This window comes from Saimiri boliviensis, chromosome 4 (assembly GCF_048565385.1).
Source record: "Saimiri boliviensis isolate mSaiBol1 chromosome 4, mSaiBol1.pri, whole genome shotgun sequence".
Taxonomy (NCBI): domain Eukaryota; kingdom Metazoa; phylum Chordata; class Mammalia; order Primates; family Cebidae; genus Saimiri; species Saimiri boliviensis.
This window is the reverse complement of record NC_133452.1, coordinates 127,250,129-127,274,915: the sequence shown is the minus strand read 5'-3', so window position 1 is coordinate 127,274,915 and position 24,787 is coordinate 127,250,129.

Sequence of the window (24,787 nt, the reverse complement as noted above, 5' to 3'; positions counted from 1 at the left end):
AGACTTACAGCCCCCAAAACTGAAAAAATAAATTTCTGTTGTTTAAGCCATCCAGTCTATGGTATTTTGTTATGGCAGCCCTGGCAAACTAATACAGACACATGTCTGGTTCACCAGATTCCTATCTCAGGGGATATCACATAACCAGTGATGTTATTATTTTCCTTAATCACCTAGTTGGCTAATCATCTGTAATTGATAATACAGTTAAGCTGACCTTGAACACATGGCATACTTGCAGCCTCAGACAAAGGGACTAACTGTATACAGGAATCAGCAAAATATTGTGAAGGTCAAGAACTAATCTCTGTTCACCAGTTAAAATTTTCTTAACATAACCCTAGCTGAAAACCACACAAACGAGGAGAAAGAAAAAAAAGCCATTCATTCTGTTTTCCTTGAAGATATTGTCAATAGGAATATGGGCAACATCTTCATTTTAATCTAGCTTTTCCTGTTTCTTACAGATTAATTGTCCTTTAGTCTTGATATATACACAAGGGCCTCGTGTGGGAGTCTCTTGTCTTATAGGGTCTTCTGAGTATTGCATGGGTATACTGCAGTCCCCTCAGTAACAACTAAGACAATTGTTCTAATTATACATCTCTTGATAGAAAGTTCAACTCTTATTAAGAAGGTCTTTTCAGCATCTCAGAGGATAGCAAACGTTTGGTCACTGTCAAGTAAAATCCACCTCATTCACTCCTGTATAATTTCTTAGTGTAACCTATTACCAATATTATGAAAAGAAAATGTGTAAGCCCATAAATACTTTGTACTTTGGAAATTCACTGTGAAAGTGATTCAGTGAATCTTGAGAGACCCCTATTGACTTTCTTAGGTATTATGAGAAATCCACCAGTTTTTAACATAGACTTTGCCTGCATTCCCTTGTGCTTGTGAGCTCTTGTGTAAGTTACGGGTGCTTAAATTCACGGGTAATGTCTTACTAGTCTTTATCTTTGTTTCCTAGAGCCTACTACATAGTCCACTGCCATTAGAAATTCATTAAATTACGTTGGTTAGAAGTGAATTACTTACAATTAAGAGGCTCTGCATTGAGACTAGGTTAAATGTATGAGAATGTATAGAAAACAAACAGGGACTTTTCAGTTCCAAGAGCAGAAATAGCGTTGGGTATCAGATTCAACTGAAACCTAGGAACAGAATGCTGTCAAAGTTCTTCCTCCATCTCTCTCCTTGTCACCTATCTTTCATTTATACCCTCTGTCCATTTCTCTAGTCCATAGAAAAGAAAACATGGCTGCTTGCAGAAACCAAGTTTTAAATGCTGCAGTTTTTCACCATGTGTAGAAAGCCTGCCTTGATTAGCCTCCAGTTCAGATTCTCCAGTGGGCTTTAAGCAAAGGAGACAGCTGCAAGTCTTAGAAGAAAACAATAAACGGATATTCCCATTACAGTCTACCACTATAAATGAGAGAATGAATAAATGAGGGAATGAACAAATGTAGTAATAGCTCTCTGGCACCAGAATATTAAAACAATACTGAGAAGACAAGAATATATAAAAGTACTAATTTATAAATTACTTTATTGATTCTCTAAGTCAGATGGCTGTGAAGCATTAACATATTCAATATGACAAATATTTTCAATATGATTTTAGAAAAGGTTGTTAGCAAGAGAAAATGCAAGAAATATTAAATAAACCAAAATCCCATTCATTAATGTAACTATTTTATGGTGAAGCTGGGTTTCAGAAAAATCTTTAAAGTATCAACATGGCTTTTGCCTTTTAAAAAATGATAATTTGAAATTTATATGAAATATGAATGAGTTTGACTACAATATGGAATACTAGAAAACTGCAAAAACTTATTTAAAAGGTAAAAAACTGGTATTTTAAAATTTGTTGTTGTTGTTGTTTTGGGGCATCTGGTAAATTTACTTTTGTTTCAGATGCATTGTCACTGTTATCCCAAAAGCAGAATTAGCCAGATTGGATATGGATTTAATGTTTTCTTCACGGGATTCTTCCCTCTGTCACAACAGTTAGAAGCATACACTCTGGAGGTTTTCTGAATAATTAAAATAATATTTAAACACCATCCTATAGTCTGCCAATGGGAGTTTCTCAGTAAATATTTGTTGAAGGCATGACTCTCGTCTGCTTACTTTTTTGATTCTCTGGCAGCAGACAGCACAGTTCTTGGACAATTTCTGAAGTGGATAAAGAAGTAGATGACTAGTGAAGTGTAAAGAATGAAGAGTGAGAGGATTTATATGAATTTAGAATTTCTTTGTTAAAATTATAAATGGTTATGTAAGGGGTATTTGGTTTGTACTTCAGATAAAATTAGGTGTTCAGGGAACTGTTGACTTCTTAAAGTCAAGATCTCCCAAGCTTGAATGATTCTAGAGCAACTTAGTGACTCACTAACATTCTTATGTACCACCGAGAACAAATGTTCAAGTCATAGAATTGGGTTAGCAGAGAATAAATCATCAGAAAATGTCAGAAAATAGTTCAGTTCTATAAAATAGCAGACAGCCTGATAATTTTAAGGAGTTTCTAGAAAAGTATATAAATATAAAAAAAAATTTTATATATACATACACACACACACACACACACACACACACACACACACGTACCTAAGGTAGTGAGATAACACTGGGAAATTTCCAAACACCAATGTGCAAGCTCATCCTAGTGAAATGTAAATGTCTGTCATGTTGACAAGGAGACCACCATCACTTAATCTGCATTCCCCATTTTCCCTGTGCATTCCTAGAGTTGAATGTGCAAAGTAAAAATAACATCCTACCTCCCTCTTCATGTCTCTTGGAGCTCCTGTTTGGAACTTTTATTTCTCCTCGTCTTCCACACAACGGTCCTTTCAACCAAATAATCTCTCATTTATCCTAGTAAAATCCTGGATTATGATCCGCATTTTCCTTGTTTTTACTGAATAATAGGATTGAGGTATTACACATCTGTCTAGTTTACCCTGTATAGTGGAAGTATTGTTAATAAGAGGTGTGATGTGTTCATGTAGAGATAGATTTCATTCCGTTTCCTTTCTCTATTTCATCTAGAAGCTGGGAGTTTAATCACTCTTCTCTGACTAAAGCTTGCACTTACATGGTGCTACCAACACAATTCAACGCAGGAATCAGGTTTAAAGAGCCCATATGATAAATTTCAGTTATCAGTTTCCAAATCCCATGAACCATCTAAATAAACTTTAGATGATTTGTTAAATATTTCCTTTCAGCATTTATTTAAAATACACAATAACTATTGTGCTATACTTGATTAATCGCCAATTATATGTTCTCAATTATAAATCTGGCATAGGTAACCAGCAGTTGATTTTACTCATAAAATAGGGTATATATTTTTTATTTCGTCCAACATTTTTAGGGGGTTTATGTATGAGTTTTATTATCAAATTGCACATTATTACTGAGAATGCTACTAACCAGTTAAATTCCTATTAAGCAATCAAAGATGAACTCGCTATTAAAACACATCTTAAACTTTCAGTATCAACAGACATTTCTAATTATTCTTTTCAACCTTTCATTCTCTAAATATGTCACTGATTTATTTTTATTCAAAGGAAATTTTGAACAATTTCATTCCAATCACCATGTCCATTAAATACCTACAGTATTGTAATGATAACTTAATAGGCCTAGGATATTATTTTTACTCACAATGCTTTCCTATCTAAGCATAAGAATTTAGAGACTTGATTTAATTTATACTATATTTTAAGTGTTTTAATAAATTAATCTTAGTATTTTTTACTTATGTAGAACTAATCTCAAACTAGGTCAACATTCAAACATTCACATTTGCTATTAGGAGTCAAGAAAGATGTTATTTAAGACCAACAGTGCCTCTTAAACTAACAAAAGAAAAGCCAGATGATATGCTAAAATAATTAAAGATTTTGAAGTTAAGTTTAAGTCAAAATTTCCAAAGGTATCTACTGTATCCTTAAATTGATCATTATTGGTTTTGTATTTAATCTATACATCAAAATTAAAGTTAAGCTAGTGAATTTATAAAGTCATAAAACTAAATTAACCAATTAGAAACTTTAATATGTAAAATGTCATTCCAAAATGTCCTCTAACATCTTACTCTTTATTCAAGGGTAGATTTCTGAAAAACTGATTTCTAATGCAAAAAAAAAAATTTCATCAATTTAATAAACTTACGTTGTAGAACTGGCTTCTGAGTTAGATTTTATAGTTTGAGTCTAGCCTGTTTCAGTTTTTACATAGCCTACTTACATGTTTCAATCAAAATATTTTACAGCAGCACATCACACTGCCATGTGTGTACCTATGCAACAATCTTGCATGTTCTTCACATGTACCCCAAAACCTAAAATGCAATTTTAAAAAATTTAAAAATATATATATATATATATATGACATTGAAGAAAAAATATTTTACAATGGGCAGTATGAAAAGAAGAGCATAAAAAAGTGTATTTATTTGGATACAGCTGAAAATAAGAAAGAAGTGGGACCAATTGCCTCACTCCCCAATATTTTACTTGTGAACCCAACAGATGAAATTTCTTAAATATTTGTATTTCTCAGATTGAGTGTTGCTAACTTATCTTAGGCTAGCTCTCTTCTAGAACCCTGAGAATTCACAGAAGTCACAGGAAAATCATTGTACATTTGATAAGATGTGGGCTGGGGACTTGGACAAATTTTACTCACATGTTCAAGTACAGATCTTTCCACACAAAAATTAACACACACATACGATGACAACAACAATGGCGAAAACTTCTACTAAACAGCATTAGGTGAAAATAATGACAATGAAAATAAAAGCAGTACATACCAGAATCCATGAGATATATTTAAAGTGGTGATCAAAGAAAAACTTCTAATACTAAATACTTTTTTTTTTTTTTAATTTTTTGAGACGGAGTTTCGCTCTTGTTACCCAGGCTGGAGTGCAATGGCGCGATCTCGGCTCACCGCAACCTCCGCCTCCTGGGTTCAGGCAATTCTCCTGCCTCAGCCTCCTGAGTAGCTGGGATTACAGGCACGTGCCACCATGCCCAGCTAATTTTTTTATTTTTAGTAGAGACAGGGTTTCACTATGTTGACCAGGATGGTCTTGATCTCTTGACCTCGTGATCCACCCGTCTTGGCCTCCCAAAGTGCTGGGATTATAGGCGTGAGCCACCGCGCCCGGCTACTAAATACTTTTGTCAGTAGAAATAACTAAATGAATTTATTTACCATTTTAAAAAAACTAATGAACAACAGGGTAACAAAGTAACCCAAAAGAGAATATAAGAAAAGGAAATAATGAGGTAAAAAAGAAAATGATGCAGAGTCTATAATAATAGTACATCCAATTAATAAATTAAAAAATGGATTTGTTTAAAAAATTAAAAATGTAATTACTATTACCTAGGTTGATCAACAGAAAGAAAAGAAGTCATAACAAACAAGCAATGTCAATGGGAAAATAAACAAGAAAAATTGTTAATCAGAAAAAAATAACTTACTGACATCTACACAAATACATTTTAAAGCTTGGATAAAATAGATAATTTTCTAGGGAAATACCAACTACTATAATTCACCTTATTAAAATTAGAAACCTTTCAAAGACCAATCTCAAAACAACAACAACAACAACAACAACAACAACAAAACAACAGTTATTAAGAAACTATAAAAATCCAAGCACTTTGGAGGCCAAGGCAGGCGGATCACCTGAGGCCGGGAGTTGAAGACCAGCCTGACCAACATGGTGAAACCCCGTCCACAAAAAAATTAAAAATTAAAAAATTTTAAAAAAAGAAACTATAAATTTTCCAAGGCTGCTGCCAGAAATTTTCACAAACTCAGTAACTTAAAACGGAAATTTTTCATCCCACTAGGTAGACAGAAATCTACTCTCAAAGGTTGGCAGGGCCATACTCCTTTTGTAGTTTCTTATTAAGAATCCTTCCTTACTTATTCTAGCTTCTGGTGGTTGTGGGCATTCCCTGGGCTGTGTAAGTGTAAATTTAATCTTTACCTGCACCTTCACATGGCCTTCTCTGTCTGTGTCTTCCATCATTTTCTGTCTCTATTTATAAGGATGCTTGCCATGGTAATTAGGGCCCACTCTAATTCAAAATCTTGTCTTAAGATCATTACCTTAATTATATCTGCAAAAACCCAAAGACTCTTTTTCCAAATAAGGTCATCCTCATAGATTCTAGAAATTCGGACTTGAACGTGTCCTTTTGGGGGTCACTTTTTAACTGACAACAGGAACTACTCTACACACACACACACACATACACACACACACACACACACCTTAAACGGTTTTAGAGGATAATTCTGTCAAAGCTTCAAATACCAGAAATGTCCAATGCTCTATAAATTATTCCAGATAAAATGAAGGAAAATTTTCAAATTCCTTTTATGAAACAAATGTTACACTGATACCTAAACCTGATACAGACAGAAAAAGAAAATTACATACCAGTATCTCTCATATGGTCATATGTAAAAATACTAAGTAAAATGCTAGCAAACATAATACCAGATATTGAAAATACTACACAATGACTAAGTATATTTATTCTAAGAGTGCAAGGTGGTCCAATATTAGAAAATCCATTAATATCATATACCACATTAATACATCTATGGAAAAAAAAAATCATATGATTGTCACCAAAGAGGCTAAGAAAGTCTCTGACAAAATCCAGTACCCATTAATGATAAAAAAAAAAAAAAAGAAACTCAAAAACAGAAATTGAGCAGTATTTCTTAATATTGTAAAATATGTATATCTTAGTCTGTTTTGTTTTGTTTTGTTTTTTGTTTTTTTGGTTTTGAGACGGAGTTTCGCTCTTGTTACCCAGGCTGGAGTGCAATGGCGCGATCTCGGCTCACCGCAACCTCCGCCTCCTGGGTTCAGGCAATTCTCCTGTCTCAGCCTCCTGAGTAGCTGGGATTACAGGCACGCACCACCATGCCCAGCTAACTTTTTGTATTTTTAGTAGAGACGGGGTTTCACCATGTTGACCAGGATGGTCTTGATCTCTTGACCTCGTGATCCACCCACCTCGGCCTCCCAAAGTACTGGGATTACAGCCTTGAGCCACCGCGCCCGGCCCATATCTTAGTCTTAAAGCTAGTGTCTGGTTTAGTAGAGAAACATAGGAGACGTTTCCCTAATATCAGTAACAAGGCAAACATGCCTACTATCTCCAGTATTATTCTATGTTATAATAGAGATATTAGCTAATACAATTAGGCAAAAGAAATAAAGGCATATGATGGGTTTAGAAATAAGTAAAACTATTTATAGATGACATAAGAGTATACCTAGAAAATCTAAGAATCAATCACAAAACTAACTCAAAATAATTGAGGTAGCAGGATACAAAATTGAGGTAAAAAATTAGAAACCTTCAACCATACAAATAATAACCAAGTTCAGTTATGTAGGAAGAGAAACTTTCATTTATAACAGCAACAGAGAGTATTACATACACTTCAGAACTGTGCATAACCTAAAATAACAAAATTTAACATTCCAAAAGGACACAAACTAAAATTTGCACAAATAGGATATCATTTCCTATTCTTAGACAGGAAAATTAAGCATTGTAAAGATGTTAATTCTCCTTTTGTTAACTTATAAATGTAATGCAATGGCAATAAAAATACTAATAAGCATATTAGGAGTTAGAAATGTTAATACTAAAATTTATATAGAGAAACAGCATGCAGTATTTATGAAAATGTGGACAAAGAACCAGTATGAGTGGGGACTAGAAGATTACCCAATTAGATAACAAAGCATATTACAGAGTGTAATTAAAACAGCAGAGTCTATACTACTGGCTTACAAAGACAAACAGACCAGTGAGACACAATAGAAAGCCCAAAGTATACCCAAATGTATATGGAAGCTTAGAAGATGATAAAGATGGCATCTTAAATTAATAAAAATATGAACATTTTAACAAATTGTGCAGGGACAATTTGGTAGTAATCTAGAAAAACAGAAAAATATATTCATACCTTGCACCACACACAAGAATAAACTCCAAATGGATTAGCCATCTAAATGCAAAGTTTGAAATCACACAAATACTCTAAGAATGGAAAAGTTCCTCTTTCACCTCAGGATAATAAAGGTTATCCAACATTAACTCCAATTCAGAAACAATAAAAGAAAAGACTGATAAATTTCTCTATATAAAAATTCATAAAGAAAATACATGTTTTCCATGGTAAAGAACGCCATAAATTCCAAAAGCAATGAACAAGTTGGTAGAAAATATTTGCCACATATACCACAGACGAAGGGATAAAATCTCCCAGTATATCAAGAACTCTTAATAACTGAGGAACAAAGATCCAAAAGAATCTGGCAGAAAAACGAGAAATAGATATAAAGAGAAAATTAATATGAGATACATAAAGATAACCTTCAATGTATGAATAAAAGTAGATTTTTAAAACACCGAGATGCCATTTTTAAATGCAAAGTTCCAAAAGTTTGAGGACATGTCCTCTTGGCAAGGCTATGAGGTAAACAGGCACATTTATATATTGCTGAGGTAATACAACCCTGAACTCTTTGCAAATTTTCTGAGTCTAAAGATAAAAAATAATTTTTAAAAATTCACAATAAAAACCCAAAATTTCTGTAAGTACAGGATGATGTAAGCTGAAAAAATATGTAACATAGAAATAATCATTTTGTTGTGAAGCCCAAAAAGAGATAAGTGAAACTGCACTGAAAAATCATAAAATATTATTAAAATACAAGGTATTTTGTAGAAATTCTGAAACAGAAGCTTAAAGGAGAGATAGATGCTGTCAATGATATTGGAGGTCTACAAATCCAAGTTTGGGGTAGATAGCAAATATTTAGTGTAATTATTTTAGGAGCCAGTTAATTTGCTATTGTCTTTTACCGAAATTCTAGCCTTCTGTATACTACCCTGTGATGCTATAGCTAAAATTCTGCCAACTACTTTTCCCACACTCCCTTGCCAGTTAGCTTCCTGTTAAGATTTTTCAATGGTAGTCAATGGAGGAAAACCGGAAGGCTCTGGGGAAGGGAGAAAGGTCTGTCCTCCTCTTCTTCACTTCTTGCCAGCATTGCCTCAGTAGCTGCAGACTTGGCCCATTCCCTGTTTGGTGCCGCAATCCTAGCACCGACTTCTCCACATCCCCTCGGAGACACCAACAGTAACCAGCAGCACTACTTTGGCAGTCCAAAAACCAGCTAAGCCAGGTACCCACCAACCGAGTCTTAGTCTGGAACCATCGAAGCATCCTCTTATAAACTACTTCAGCATTCTCAGTCCCACCAGGTCTCACCCTCTTCAGAGGTCTGACACCCTCCAGGACCCCTACACGCTCAGCACACCTTCTTCAGAATCCCACTGCAAAATGAATAGAGCTCCCCTCAGAGCTCTAAAGCACCAGCTTCAATGAGACCTTTAGGCAAACTCATAGTTTCTGTAACCTGCTCCTTCCCTGCTTTATCCTAGCTTCTTCCTGCAGTCATTCAACTTAAATACCATAGTATTGCCTTTACTCTTTAAGCATTCCTACCCCTATGTTACCAATTCCTGTAATCTACTCTGCATACCTGGTGAGGTTTCTGCTTTCTGGTATCTGACAGACTGTTTTAGAATGCATTTTTGGATTTGGGTGGAATTTTGTTTACATCCTATTTATTAATTTAACATTTATTAAGTTAATACTTCATTACTGTGACAAATAATAACTATCTAAAGATGAAAAGGCATAGTTCTGCCTTCAAATGTCACAATAAGTGGATGAGGTAACTATGTAATGGAGCAACGACCAAGGGGATGAACTCAATATTGCAGAGGAAATTTTGTGCCGTGAGAGCACATGAGGAGGCACAGTGTTCAAGAGAAAGCTTTCCTCGGGGCTGACATGAGAGCCTTACAGGTCACTCAGAAGTCTGAAGGAGGAAGACGCACAATGTTTGGAGAACGTCATAGTTTCAAACAATGTTGAGTAAGTCCTGTGATGTAGCTTAGGGGAGTGCCTTAGACTGAAGCTGAACAAGGAGACAGCTAAGGGCATGAAAGACCTTCAACAACACACTCATTAATATGAAATTCTTCCTGAAGCGCTGAAGAGCCACTGAAGGGTTCTAAAAAGTTACCCCTTTTATTATTATTAAAATAGCATGTTTGCTTTGTTTTTAAAGCAAAGATTAATTAGCCCATTGACTCACATTCCAGAAACAAGTTGATTAAAGTACAAACTTAGAGAAAACACTAATACAGATCTTAGTGTATGCCAAATGCTGTTCACAGCAAGTTATATTTATTAACCCATTTAATCTTCACAAGAAGCCTATTAAGTAGTTATGATTATAATTTTCAGTTAACAAAGAAAATTGAAGCTCAGAAAGACTAATTGGCACAGGGTCCTAGAGTTTGTTAAAGTGCTAGAGTTAGGCTGTCGACCTAGTAATTATGGCTCCATGATCTACTTTCTTAACAACTAGCCTACAGTGCTTCATGTAACTACATATGCGGTATGTGCATTGTAGAAAATGATCTATGCTGTTGACACTGCGCTACAATGCTACATAACATGTTTGCATGTATATGTGGAACAAACATGAAACAAATATTCTAATACAAATTTCATACTCTACACTTTTATTCTGCACCCTTTTCTCTCAATTAGTAATACACCTGGAAGGTAGTGCCTTAACAACACAGCTGAATCCACTTTATTCCTAAGGACTGCACGGTATTCCACTATGTGAACATTCCAAACTGGATTGCGGTATTTCTACATTGATAAATGTTTAAGTTATTTACAGGTTTGGGTCTTTGAAATAATGCTGCATCAAAACTAGTATCGGTGGAATTATTCAGAGAAAACATTTTTAATACTGAGAGATAATACAAAAGTACTCATCGTCAATTAAAGCATTTAACAGCTTTACCATCATGAGAGTTTCTGTTACCCCTGCATTCTTGGCAATGACAAGTTTTCATCAAATTTTGTTTTTAAGTGTTTTGCCCATCTGAAAAGTAAAAAGTTATCCCTACAGCATTTTTTAAGTCGCCTAATGTGATGAAAAGGGGATTTTGGAAAGCTTGTGCTCAGAGGATATGGAGCTTTGCTTGGTCACACCAAGACTCAAGGCAGAAGAGACGAATAGAAAGCCATTACAACAGACTGTGTAAGGGATGAGGACTGCTTAACTGGGGCAGTCCCTGGAATGTATTAGGGGAAACAGATATGGTAGAGGCACTATCAATAAGCCCAGCTGTTGAGGAGGTACAGCAATAGGCCTTTTTCCCTGATACTTAATACAGTGTTAACAGTGGGCGAGACAGAGGAAGGATTCAAGAGTATCTCCTAGGCTTATGAATTGGGAAGCCAAGGATGATTATAATGAAAGTAAGTGTCCTACGAAGCACAAGAAAGCAAAGATTTGGGAGCATGCCAGAGAAAACGGGAGTGATTTTAAAAGTCTCTTAGAAATCTAAGATTCTATAAATTATTTATGGAAACTACCTTCATCTGTGGCAGAGGCTACTACAAAATATTCATTTATATTTAATGTCACTTAATGAATTATGGAATTTTGCAGTGCTATGAAATGCCTTAAATCAAATTAACCAGCACACTTATGAAACCAGAATACTATGCTACTCTGCCAGCATATTCTTTTCATATTCTGCCATCTAGAGAACAACAATCCTTTGTACAACCGGGCCTGTAAACTGGTTCTTCCAAATTTAAAATAAACACGCACACACACACACACACACACACACTCTCTCCTTCATTTTATGCCTTATCATATATATTGGCAAAATCTTCTTTCATGGTATTTTACAAACAAAATTCCTAAACAGAGGAAATAATAGAGTTCATCAGCATAATCTGCACATTTCACCCTGGGCTTATTTAAAATTTATATTTTTAAAGTCATGGGAAACTCACAAGTTTTCTTTACATTATACCATCTCCTTTTATCATTAAAAACAAAACACAAAAACAAAACATTTGCTTATGAGCCACTTTCTTTTCCGTAATATCTTTAAGTAAATTATCTTTCTCCTCCAATGAGCATTATTTATTATCAAGAGTTTATTATCTGAGAAACTATTGTATATGATACACTAGAGATTATATCTGAATGTTGTGAAAGTACCTTGTATAAATTTACTTTGATATTTAATTATAACAAATGTTCCCTGATTTCTCCCAAAGTGGTCAACTCATTCTGTGCTCCTAGTGTACCTTCGTGTCACCAGTATTATGGTAGTATTACAGTACATTTTACGTATTCATTTTCAAGCCTGTCTTTGCAAAGGGTCATGAATTTCTTGATTAAAGGGACTATGCAATATTCAGTTTTACATCTCCAATAACTCTCATGATGTATGGTATTTATTGGTTTTCAATAAATGTTAATGAATGATCTAAAATGATTGAACTGAATTATCGACAGACGTTTGAAGCTTAATTTTTATTCAAGTTGAAATAACATGTAAAGTAAGCAATCACAACATTCAGCTTCCTTCTTGAAGCCCAGAAGAAAAGAGAAGTGAACATATTGCCCAAGTGCCCAGAGGGCCCTAAAATATAGATGTGTGTTCATTAGACTAATTGGAGATAGGTAAATGAAAATCCTCCTTTGAAATCTGTCCTCACAGGCAATGGCATTATTCCCAGGCTTGTCAAGTTCTTTCCCTTGGCAGATCTCTGTGGTCCATCTGCTGACCTTAAATGCTGAAATGCTCTCAGTGTGAATATGCCTTATGGACATCTTCATTCTGAGTGGCCATACCAGCAGAATACATAAATCTGAGCTATTTCAGATTGCAAATGGAATTTTTCTCAACAGTGTTTCATTGCCTTATGGATAATAATTTTGGATGAAAGCACAAACGCCTAAAATTAGGTCTAAGAGTTCAAATCGTATTAGTGATATATACTGTTTGCAAGTCTTTTAATTCATCTGTATTTCCGAACTCATTCATTTCACTATTTCCAACCTAATTCTACGGAGTTCAAGTAAGGACCCCATCTACTCTGTAGCTTTTGAAAGTCCTGTTAGAAAATTCTGTTCTTTTAGGTAACTGTTTTTATTTTCCTTACAGTTTTACCAACTCCAAGTTTTAAGAACTAATCCATCGAGTATTAGGTTTCTCATGGCACACACTGCGATGAAGCTAGGGTGGGTGAGGAATAAAGTTGCAGTCATCCAAGTCTGTGATTGGATGGTAATTTAAACTTAGAATGAAAAATTAGACATTTTCATTTGGCCCCCATTCCCATCCACAGTTCCTATTAAATTTATCTGTTATAAGACTGATATCTTGACAGGCCTGACATTCGTGTCTTAATTCTTAATTGATTCTGAACTTTGGAGGTGAAGAAAGTAGCATAATGTATTATTAGCTTTCTTAGTTATCAACATACAACATTAATAATGCTTTCTTCTTTTCAGCTATTGCTACTGAGCTGGCTCTGATTTTCTCAATTATCATGAGATACATCATCTGTGAAATATGCTGCTTCTATTATCTTTACAATGAAAAACTTGAAAGGTTACAAGCAGAACCAATCAGTATGAAATAGGAAAATAAGACTCAAACCATTTTTAAAAGAAAATTTTAAATAAAATAATTAAAACTTTTAAAAAGATTCAATACTTCAGAGATTCATAATGTGAAAAAAAGACAGACATGTTAGAAAGAGAAGAAGTTTGTCTTGTAGAAGAAAAGAAAACTGGGATAATAGAACTCCCCCAAGAGCACCGTAGGAACTTAGAGGAATACACGGTTTTAAACAATCAACAGATTCTCAAGACAATAAAATACACCTGGCAATTTAGACTTTACAAGGAATGACAGTCAAGCTATTACCTAAAGGCTTCTTGGATGATGAAGGGCCAGTAGAGCCTTTCAAGGACAGCTTCTGGTGTCCAGTTGTTCTCCAGATAGAAGACAGTCCACATGCCATAGAATCAAATTGGACACTGACTCACTAAGTCAGGCCAAAGTCTTTTGCTCTTTCAAAGCAGTTATTTGTTTATAGCTATTACTTTGAATCCGTAAGATTATCTTTGTTTATAAGTATACTTATGGCCAAAACTTCCTCAGCACTCAGCTCCTGGGTGACTTCCTTGATTTCTAGGCACCAATATTCAAATTGCCCAGCAACTTCAAACATGCTATTATTCTACTGAGGCATTTTTATTCTAACACCTACTTTGGTATTTACCCTTTGTTGGCCTCTTTTATTCCCAAGTTATTCAAGTTTTTGAGACTGCAGTTCTTTTCAGATGCCAGTTGCCCTAGATGATAAACACCAGCCAGATCTAATGATCATCAGGAGTTCTGAGAGAAAATGCTTGTTTCTGGGAAAAGGAACTGGAACATGTCAAGAGGGTCAGGAACATGTCTTTGTGTATGCATGTGCTTGTAAAGAGCTTTAATATCTAAAATATATAAAACATCAGATTCTGTAACTTAGGGGACGGAGTGTGTTGGTGAAAATTTAAAACTAAGTGATATCAACAAACATGTTTGTAAAATTCTTACATTAATGTAGATCAGCCTGATCCTCAGGCCAGCAGTGTCGGCATCACCTGAGAACTTATTTGAAATGAAAATTCTTCTACCCCTCCCCTGCTCCATCAGACAGAAACTCTGTGGGTGGGATCCAGCAGTCAGGGTTAACACAAGGTCTTCAGGTGATTCTGATAAATGCTAACGTTTGCAAACCACTGGCATAGACTTATAAATAAGTTAAAAATTCATCCCAAGTTATTTCTGAAGAATCTCAGTCATAATTTAATAAAAATAATAGTGGGAATATGAAATGATTAGAAATTAAAGAAATAAAAACCTTAAACAGTTACATGGTAATGACTGACAACATTTGATTTTACTAGTTGGAAGTGACAAGTGAATTAATTGTAATTGACGTCAGTTTTTATGTAGCTACAATATTTTTTAAACATCTAACTTTGTAGAGACTGTCTACTAAATAGCAGGTATAGAACTAGTATTATTACATTTTATTTCTGCTCAACTACCCTTAAAAAGAAGTCAGTAAAATTTTCAAAGGCAACAAACTCCTTTAGTGAAACCAAGCTAACCAAGAGAAAAATCAAAGAAAAATCCTTGTGCTTGAGAAGAAAATATTAGATGTAAGAACACAGAAGAGAAATCAACAGCTGGGCTCAGTCACATAGCGATAAGCTCAGATGACTGGAGGAACACCAGGATCCTTTGCCTCGTGCCGATTTAAATAGAAAGACAGGGACACACAAGGAATGGTTTTAAGTGAGTGGAGAGTGTAATAGGCAAGAAAGAAGGAAGGAAGCTGCTTCCCCCATACAGAGACAGAGGGAGCAGGCTCCAAGCCCAGAGAAGAAACCCCAAGTGCTGGAATGATGTGTGGGGGGAGGGGAACAGGTGGTCATTTCAGGAGGCTGGAGGATGTAATGTCTGATTTGCATAGGGCCCAGGGAATTGGTTTGACCAGGTATGTCATTCAGCTGGCCTGCCAAAAAACTGGCCCTCCCACTCTAGCCTTTAAATATGCAAATGTAGAGTGCCATGATGTCCTGCACATATCGGGTTATCTGGGGACAGCCTTATGCTTGGCACAAGGGGTGACAAGGAGAAGAAGGTGGAATCACCATATTGGATAGACCCAGTTTCTAATGGCCTGCCTTGGCATATCACAACTTGCTTGCCTGGCCCTTCAAGCTGCTCTTCTGATGGACAAATGTTTCTGGAATTTGTTAAATTAAAAGAAAAAACTTTACCAAGGACTCCTTATCCTCTCTACTGGCCTAAAATAATAACTCCTATACTACTACTCAAGTCAGAGAGCAAAACAAATTAAGCCAGAAGTCTCGGACACAGAAGTGTTCACTTACAAAATGACTGAAATTTAAGTTATGAGTAATTGCAGTATACTGATAATGGGGCTTGCTACACATTCTCAGTCTCGGGGCATGTATAATAAGGAAGGAAATTGATGGAGCAGGAATAAATTTAGCCAGTGGAGCCCTAGCCAATGGTGTGAGAAAATGGAAAATGATATCTGTCTCACAGATAAAAACTTACTGAACGAACTTTAAGAAACAGACTGTTGACAACCCATACTGAATGATGAGCCGCCAACTAGGGATGAATTCAAAGACAGATAAATAATTTGGCAAATGTCACTTTTTCTTTGCAGTTGACCAAAGCTGGATGAAAAGCATATGCACAGCTTTGCCTCAGAAAGTGGAGATCCTTAAGAAAATCCATGAACAAACAGGCATGACTCTGAAATCAACTTAAGTCTTGCTGCTTCTCACAGCTCTTAAGGTGTGTACCACAGGAAACCTGCATGTTTTCATTCCAGTTATGTAACTTAGTTAATTGACAAATGCTCTAAAATCAAGCCCCATGATAATATATTGTTTCTCTATACATTTTAAACAAAAAGATTTATCTCCATTTTTCACCTACTTCTTAGTTTACAGGAAGACCCTTCAGGTGAATTTGTATTTTGATATAAATATTTGGTGCCAGAGACAAAAGGCAATAATCCTTACATTTTTTAAAAACAGTGTCATGATAATGGTAGAAAAGCCTCAAATAGGTAGCAATGGAGTAAAAAGAGAGGAAGCTGAAACAAACTTAGATTTGGTGAAAGAGAGAAGGTATCCACACCAAGGAACGCAAGGAGACCTGGTAGTAGCTCTTCCTTTTATCACCAAATCTAAATGACCTGGAACTAGCTTATTCTGCTGCAATGTACATGGTAATTTGCATCAAGTGAGTGATGAGGTCTGTTCTGAGTGTTTTCATTAAGTCGCTTTCAGCCAGAAACACAAGTATGATTTTTTTCCAGACTCTGTTCTTTCCTGATCCATCTGCTTATTGATACTCTAGTAAAGCACAGTTTTTGTTTCTGCCACATTATGAAATATTGTAACACTGAGTTGGGACTACTGTACCTTTATTGTTCCTCTTGTTAGAACTTGTTCTGTATAGTTTAATGTTAGTTTATTTTCAAATTAACTTATCACTTTGTGCTCACTAAAAATAACATGTTATTTTTAGTGAAATTGCATTATAAAAATATAATAAAGAAGTATAAAATAAGAATGTTAATAACTTAATACTACTGAGCCTTCTTATCCAGGAACAAAGTATGTCTTCATCTTTACTTTCACTTCAGTCTCTTTTATGTCTTTCATTACAGTTTTTTACAGTTATCTTGATATTGGTAGTGCACAATTATTTTTGTTACTACAATGTTTTTCTCTTTTATGTTTTTATCCAGTAAATTATTTGGATGAAGAATTCTATTTTTGTTTTCTGAATAACTTATTTTGTAATCATGTTTAGTATTTTTTTCAGTTCAGAAACCAAGTTCTCATGTTTTTCAGTGGTGCAATTGTAACATCTGTAAAAGCTGAAGTTTGCATTCCTACCATTTATTTTGTGCACCTTCCTAATTGCATAAGCCAGTATTTCTGGAACAGCCCTGACTAATAATGATGATAATGGCAGTTTTTATACCATGCATTACAACTGAAGAGAAAGATACTAGCCTTTAATTTGAAACAAATTTTGCTATCAAATTTTAAATTACTACTTCTGTTTTATAAAAAGTGTTGACTTATTAAAAATTTCTGGCCATGTGCAGCGGCTCACACCTGTAATCCCAGCACTTTGGGAGGCCAAGGCAAATGGATCACTTGGGCCCAGATGTTCCACACCAGCCTGAGCAATGTGGTAAAACCTGGTCTGTACCAAAAATACAAAAATTAGCCAGGCATGGTGACGTACGCCTGCAATCCTAGCTACTCAGGAGGCTGAGGCAAGAAGATCACTTGAACTCAGTAGGTGGAGGTTGTAGCGAGTGACAGAGCAAGGGTGACAGAGCTTGCTCTGCCTGGGTGACAGAGCAAGAACCTATCTCAAAAAAAAAAAAAAATCATATGCTTTTTCTTTTATAGATCTCAAGAGTCTCACCAAAATAAGAATGCAAACATCAAGTTATGAAATATTCAGTGTCAGATGCAAACCAGTTCAACACATTGGTCAACTAGTTCTAAATCAAAACTGCTATGCAGAACCCACTACTACCCTCTTGATTTCTCTAAGTTCTGCTGTCTCAACCATGCTTCCTTAGACGACGGAGCAGAGTTCTGAAATTGAGCCGTGTCTTTTTCACAATTAGGTTGTGAGACTAGTATGACTAATATATACAAGTTATACAAGACTGTATGACTTCCTCCATGTAATGATAGATAGGTATTTTTTAACAAAATAATTGATTCAATTATTCTTATCAACTACATTAGTCATACACTATTTATACCCAGAAGAAATGAGTCTTAAAGTTTTACGAGTGGCAGAGAAACAAAAGTGAGGAATCTGGACTAATAGCATGAGTAATTTCCATTAATTTCAGACTCACAGATTCTCCCATAAATTTAGGTTAGGAAAAGAAAGATATTGAAGGCAAAAATTTCCCATGACAGGTCACATATTCATTGTCCAAATATCACACAAGAAAAGTAAATATAAATATAAATCAAGTGCCTATTATGACAAGACCTTGTGCTCATTGAGCATAGCTCGAAGGCAAACACAAGAATTGCATCTCTGGGAAGAGATATTCTTCATTCTGTGAAACCTTTTTAATAAACAGAAGTCAGCAGTCCTAAGGCTGAGTAATGTCAAACTAAGTAAACAGAGGAACCATTTTACTTCAAAGTATGTTTCATCCAAGAACTCCATATGCTAGAGGGGTTTTATCTTTCATTTTAAAGAATAGAAAAGACCAAAGAAGTTAAGTGACTTTCCTTGTTGACTGTGCAACATATTTAGATGCTAGATGTCATGTCATCAAGTTGTATAGATATACAGAATTACTGTTAAGCCATATATGAGAAATAAGGGAAAACAAAAATATACAGAGAATTTCATAATGAAATGATCTATTTTTATAATACGATGTATGAAAATAGATTTCATCACATGATGTATAAAACAGATGATTTTATACTACTATAATTGATACTTACACAGGCTCTACAAGTTCTTCTAGGTTGTAAAATATCTTTTGCAAAAAGAGCTAAGTATTAGTACATGGAATTATTTTCAGCTCCGTATTAATATTATGTGACTGCTGAAAACAAAAGACTTTTATAGGAGCTTTTGCATACTTTAAATATTATGGCTTACTTTTCAATATTTTCAGGTTTTTATTCTTGAAGATCATAAACCTTAATGATAAAGACAAACAATAAACAAAGCAGTAAATTGTGCCAATAGAAGAAAACTAATCATTGATAGCATGCTTTTAATAGCCCAAATTAAATCAGATTTTCTAGGAACAAGAAGTGAAAGTGTCACTTTTTTGGCATGAAGCTAATAAGAATATAGCTCTCATAAATCTTTGTAAAGACTTTTCCAGAATACATAACTGGTTATGTTTAACATTTGCATCTGCTTTTGAAACATCTTACTCAAATTGATACCTTTCCCAATTGTAACTAATGCAGAACCTGAGATATACTAGGATCTTGATTTATTTTATTTTCTAAAACTGTTTTGCAAATCACTTTGTCTTTCATAATGTTGTTTCATAGCTAGATGGTACAACAGCAGATGTGCCCTTCAATTAGTATTTTAATTGAATTCATTGAGTTCACTAGGAACCTTATTACACCTGAATAAAATGATACAATTTAGATTCTAAGCCACCCGGGCTAAGAAACGGATCCCATGGATACTTATCAACAGACAGCCAATCCAGGAAGTCCACATCAAACAGCAGGCTGAACATAGCCATTTCTTCACCAAAATACTCAAGTCCTGTACACACACAGCACTTTAATTAGAGGACATTTCACATTATTTAAAGAAGTAATCAAGTTAATAGCAGTCCTGTTTTGTCGCCCTTTTATCTTTTTATCCTTCCTTCCTGCCTACCTGCCTTTTTATTTTTTTAATTCCTTGCTTCTTTTTAAATTTTCTTTCTTTTCTCTCTTTTCTATTCCTTTCTCCTTTCTCTGTGGAAAATTAAATATATTAACAAAAATTGAAGACAACAGAGTATTTTCCATTTCAACTACAAAATGAGTTGTCCTGTAGGAAAAATGAACAAACACAATGCAACATGACACTTCTTAACAGAAACTGGCCAAAATTCCCATGGATATTCAAAGTAAAACCCTTAAAATTGAGAATGTTAAACAGCTCTATTAGTCAACCTATATTTCTACAAGAGAAGTTTTTTCAAAAGAATTGTGAGGTGGAGGGAAACTAGCAAAGTTAACAGAAGTGCAGGACAACAGAGCTTTCAATAAATGAAACAAATTTCAGAATTAAGGGAGATTCTAAGTTATTGTTATTATTAATCAGCAAGTCCATGTCAAATGGCTCACTATTGCTGCTGAAGAGCTTTTGGCAACAAGAATACACAAGTTACCTTCTGAACCAGAACCCCAAAAATGCTTCAAAGATTAATGAATGTAAAGATTATTCCAGAAATATCTGGCCATCAGATATTCTAACAGAAAGACGTCCAAAAGACAACTTGGTTCTGCTGCCCTGTGAAAGTTGTTAGAGTTTACATGCAGACTCACTTTTGGTGAAAAAATTTTAAAAAAAACAAACCCTAACAAATAGATCCAGGAAAGATCAAGGAGGGAGGATTCTCAAGCACACATAACTGATAACGAGAACTATCACCAAAGACTGTGCGAAAAACAGGATTTTGTACTAAGGCCATCACAAACTTACACAAGAAATACTTCTGCAAGGACATCTGCCTTGCAACTGCATGTCCAACCTCCAGCTGGCGCCATTCTTGTTATTGATCTTTGTAGCCAAGAATAATCAGGTAATGCTCCTCATTTTTTCCTTTAAAAATCTTCATCTGTCTTCACCTCTGCCAATACGCAGTTTACTATGGCATGCACATTCCCATTACAATGCTCTATTCCCAAATAACTCTCATTTTCTTTTAGAGCGCCTCCCTCTGTCATTTAGACAGACAGCCCTGAGCTGACAGATTATACCTATTTATGCCTGAAGATTAACACAACTTTGTTTTCTAAACTTTGCCAAAGGGAAATGCCTGAAGTAAGTATATGCCTCTGGATAATCACCCACCTGGTTGTAGCACATCAGCTGAGGTTTCTGGAAACACATCTGCCTCTGATCTGAGCTGCACTGCAGATCATCATTGAGATGTGACCAAGATAACTGGGGTTTTTTTGCTCATTCTCTGAGAGTGGTGAAAGATCTAATGACCTCTTGATCAAAGAGGTGTGCCAAGAAGTTATCTGAAGATTTCAGACCTGCCACCTTCTGATTCTGAAGGATTAGCTGAGAGAGAAAGAAAAATACCTGGCTCCCATCAGGATATTAAGGTCACTTCATTGATACACAGTGGCCACAGCATTTCTTTACTCACTGTGTGTTAGTGGTAAAATGTCTAATCCTCTACTGAAAATGGAGTAGAGAGACCGCTATGTATCTGAGATTGCTCTGGTTTTAACACTGAAAGTCACAAATTCCGGCAAACTCCCAGGTAATACGATATGGTTAGTTACTCTATATATCTGAGATAGATGTCTCTTCCGCTCTGTATAAAAAGGCCTGTGGAGATGCCAAAACGAGACTATGAATAGGGTTCCACACACGTGCTGGTGACTCTCAGCATGGATGGAATAGAATTACACAGTTCTGGATCCAAATCCAGAGAGGCCCTTGTTATGACTTTTTTTTTCCCCAAAAACCCCAGAAGTACAAAATTTGGTTCCCAAGAACAAATATGTCACTATAACAACTCTGCTTTTTCTTCTGAATCTAACAGACAAACTATCCTGGCACCATACACTTTTAAACCAAACCATTCAATTGATCACTGATTTTTAGCTAAATGAGGAACACTATTTAAATAACACCCTGCAGTACCTGCATTGTACAACACAAAAACACTTGTGCTGTATATTAATTAATGAATCTCAGGTAAGTAAGTTATTTTAGATGTCATTAGAACAGTTTTATTTAATAATCCCTATCATAAAAGTAAAAATATTCCCTTCATTTCACAAGGTATTCTTCACATTAGTCCTTTCTCACATTGCTACAAAGAAACACCTAAGACTGGGTAATTTATAAGAAAAGAGATTTCATTGGCTCGCAGTTCTGTGGCCTGTACAGGAAGCATAGTGGCTTCTGCTTCTAGGGAAGCCTCAGCAAACTTCCACGCATGGTGGAAGGCAAAGGGGAAGCACAAACATCTCATATGGTGGGAGCAGGAACAGTAAGAGAGAGAGAGAAGAGGAGAGGGTGAGGGAGAGGAGCTACACACTTCTAAGCAATCTACCATCTCTTCCAAATTTCTTCACCAAGCCACTTCAGTCCTGAAACTCTCACCAGGAAAAGGTTCTTTGTCTGCTTCTGGATATGGGTAACCCATCTGATTTTCAATGGTCATGTTTGGTTAGCCTCCATCAAATTTTTCTTTCCAGCTAGTTTTTTTGTTGTTGCCCCATATGAATAGTGATTTCTCTTAAGGAGGGATGCAAAGGCAAAGTTGAAAATAAAAAATTATATAAATGAAATAAACATGCTGAGAGAAAAGGAAAAAATATGTAAAGATGCATTCTATAGGGGAGGAATAGTCACATAAAATCTAACTGGATCCCCATTAGAGACAAAACACCAGATTAAAATATCTCAACACACCAGGAAGGTATATTTTATGAAATATTACCAGAGATATTTGCACTACAATTGTCTCTTATTGTCATAAACGTGGCACAGGCATGTATCTGAATATTAGAAATATTTAACGACAGCTCAAAAGATGAAGACCAAAATTGGAGACTCCCCCAATTAAGGGAGCATTCTGATTAAAAAAGTATGCTTTACATGAGCCCTTTATATGACTGATCTCTTTTAGTGTTCTATACAAAAATTTTGAAAATGTGATTTAGTAATGGTTAGGAATTTATGTCTATATACAGTAGGATTTTATATAGAATATTATCCATAGCTATTTCCTAAAAATATCATACCCCCAGTTGTTTCTCATTTTATTTATTTTTGTTATGAGCAGGCATCGACAACATGGAACTCATCATTGAGATCCACATTTCTCTCTGTCCTATTATTTCAACAAGCAGAGCCTTTTTTGTGTTTTACTCTATTTTGTATTTTTATACTTAGTAACATAGAGAGTATATCTATACTTTGTAACAAAGTTTCTCTTTCTTTGAAGTTAATAAATTTTCAACAGAGTAAGGACCATCATTAAGAGTGTATTTTGTGTAATGCTGTCCTGAATCTCTGTTCCCTGAATCTTGATTCTTGAGAAATATCCATTCTCAGTTTTTTGCCAGTGCCTTCCTCATTTTTTACAATCTTGGGACAAAACCCTAAATATACCCTAGATGCACTATTAAGAGAAAGAAAAGGAAGAGGAAGCACATTAAGGGAAATAGACAGCAGAGATCATAGTTTTCATTTTCAGCAACTTGTTCTAAACTCCAATTGGTATTTTCTCCTTCAACATTGATTCACAATTTTCCTTACCTTTGGCCACCTTCAGCTGGTGAAGCTTTTCCTCTGGTGGTGTGATTTAAACCTTTATCCTTTGTTCTGAGGAAGCCTGTGTAGGATGCAGTAATACAGAGTTAACGTTTACAATCGGCTACAGCAGTAGAATGAAATATGCCTAAGCATCTTTCCCTCCACCATCCATTTCCACCCTCCATCCCAGTCTTGATTTCTATGCATCCATTTGATTTCAACAATCCATTTCTTCTTGATGGTCAACGTTACTTAACACAGCATTTTTTGCCTATTTTCCTAGTAAATCCACAATGACTAGGCAGCAATTTCACATGCAAATTTAGAGTGGAGGGAGAATACACAACTCCCCGCTTTTCCTTTTGTCTTAGGGAGAAAGAAATTTCTACCGTCTAGTAAGTGCATTCTTTGCTCATTCTCTTACTATTCTTTTTGGATTGGAGAATTTGGGAAAAGGTGTTTATGACACCCTGCTCACCTTTTGGAGCTCTCTATTAGCACAACCTATCTTCCAGTTACAGATGCCCTGTCCACTATCAGGAGAAACCACTTTGCCCCTGTTGGGGGCGGGGGGCGGGGGCGGGTGAGGACTGTGATACCACCAACTGGGTGGACAGGCCTATGTAGTTCATCAAAGTTAGAAGCTCCAGCATGGCCACACGCCTGCACCCCATCTGTCTCTCCAGAATCAGTCTACTTTGAAGCTGATAATTTCACCTCCTGGCATCTGACTTCTATAACTATCTTTCAATTAGTTCCAAATTTGGATTTGGAGATGTGATCATGGTTAACCCCTTCTAAATCCCACACTACTCATTAAAAGGAAAAGATCATGCCCAAAGCAGAGCTTGGATTTTTCTCACAGTTAATGAAATAGGAACCTTCTCAACTGCTACTACACTTTGATTACTAAGTGGAACAGAAAATTAGGGAATTAGGAACAAACTTCATGAGAGAATTTTACATTAGAATCTAGGCCATTTTATAAGAAAATATAGCTGTAGTTTGGTTCTACTTAATGTATGTCAATTCTCAAACCATCAAGGACACAACATAATATCTATTAAACTGTAAGGGTTTTTTAAGTCTTACATGATTCTGTAGGTTTTATAGAGCATCTTTCATTCTTTGTGTTTAATAAAACAACTAAAATAGTGTTTTCAACA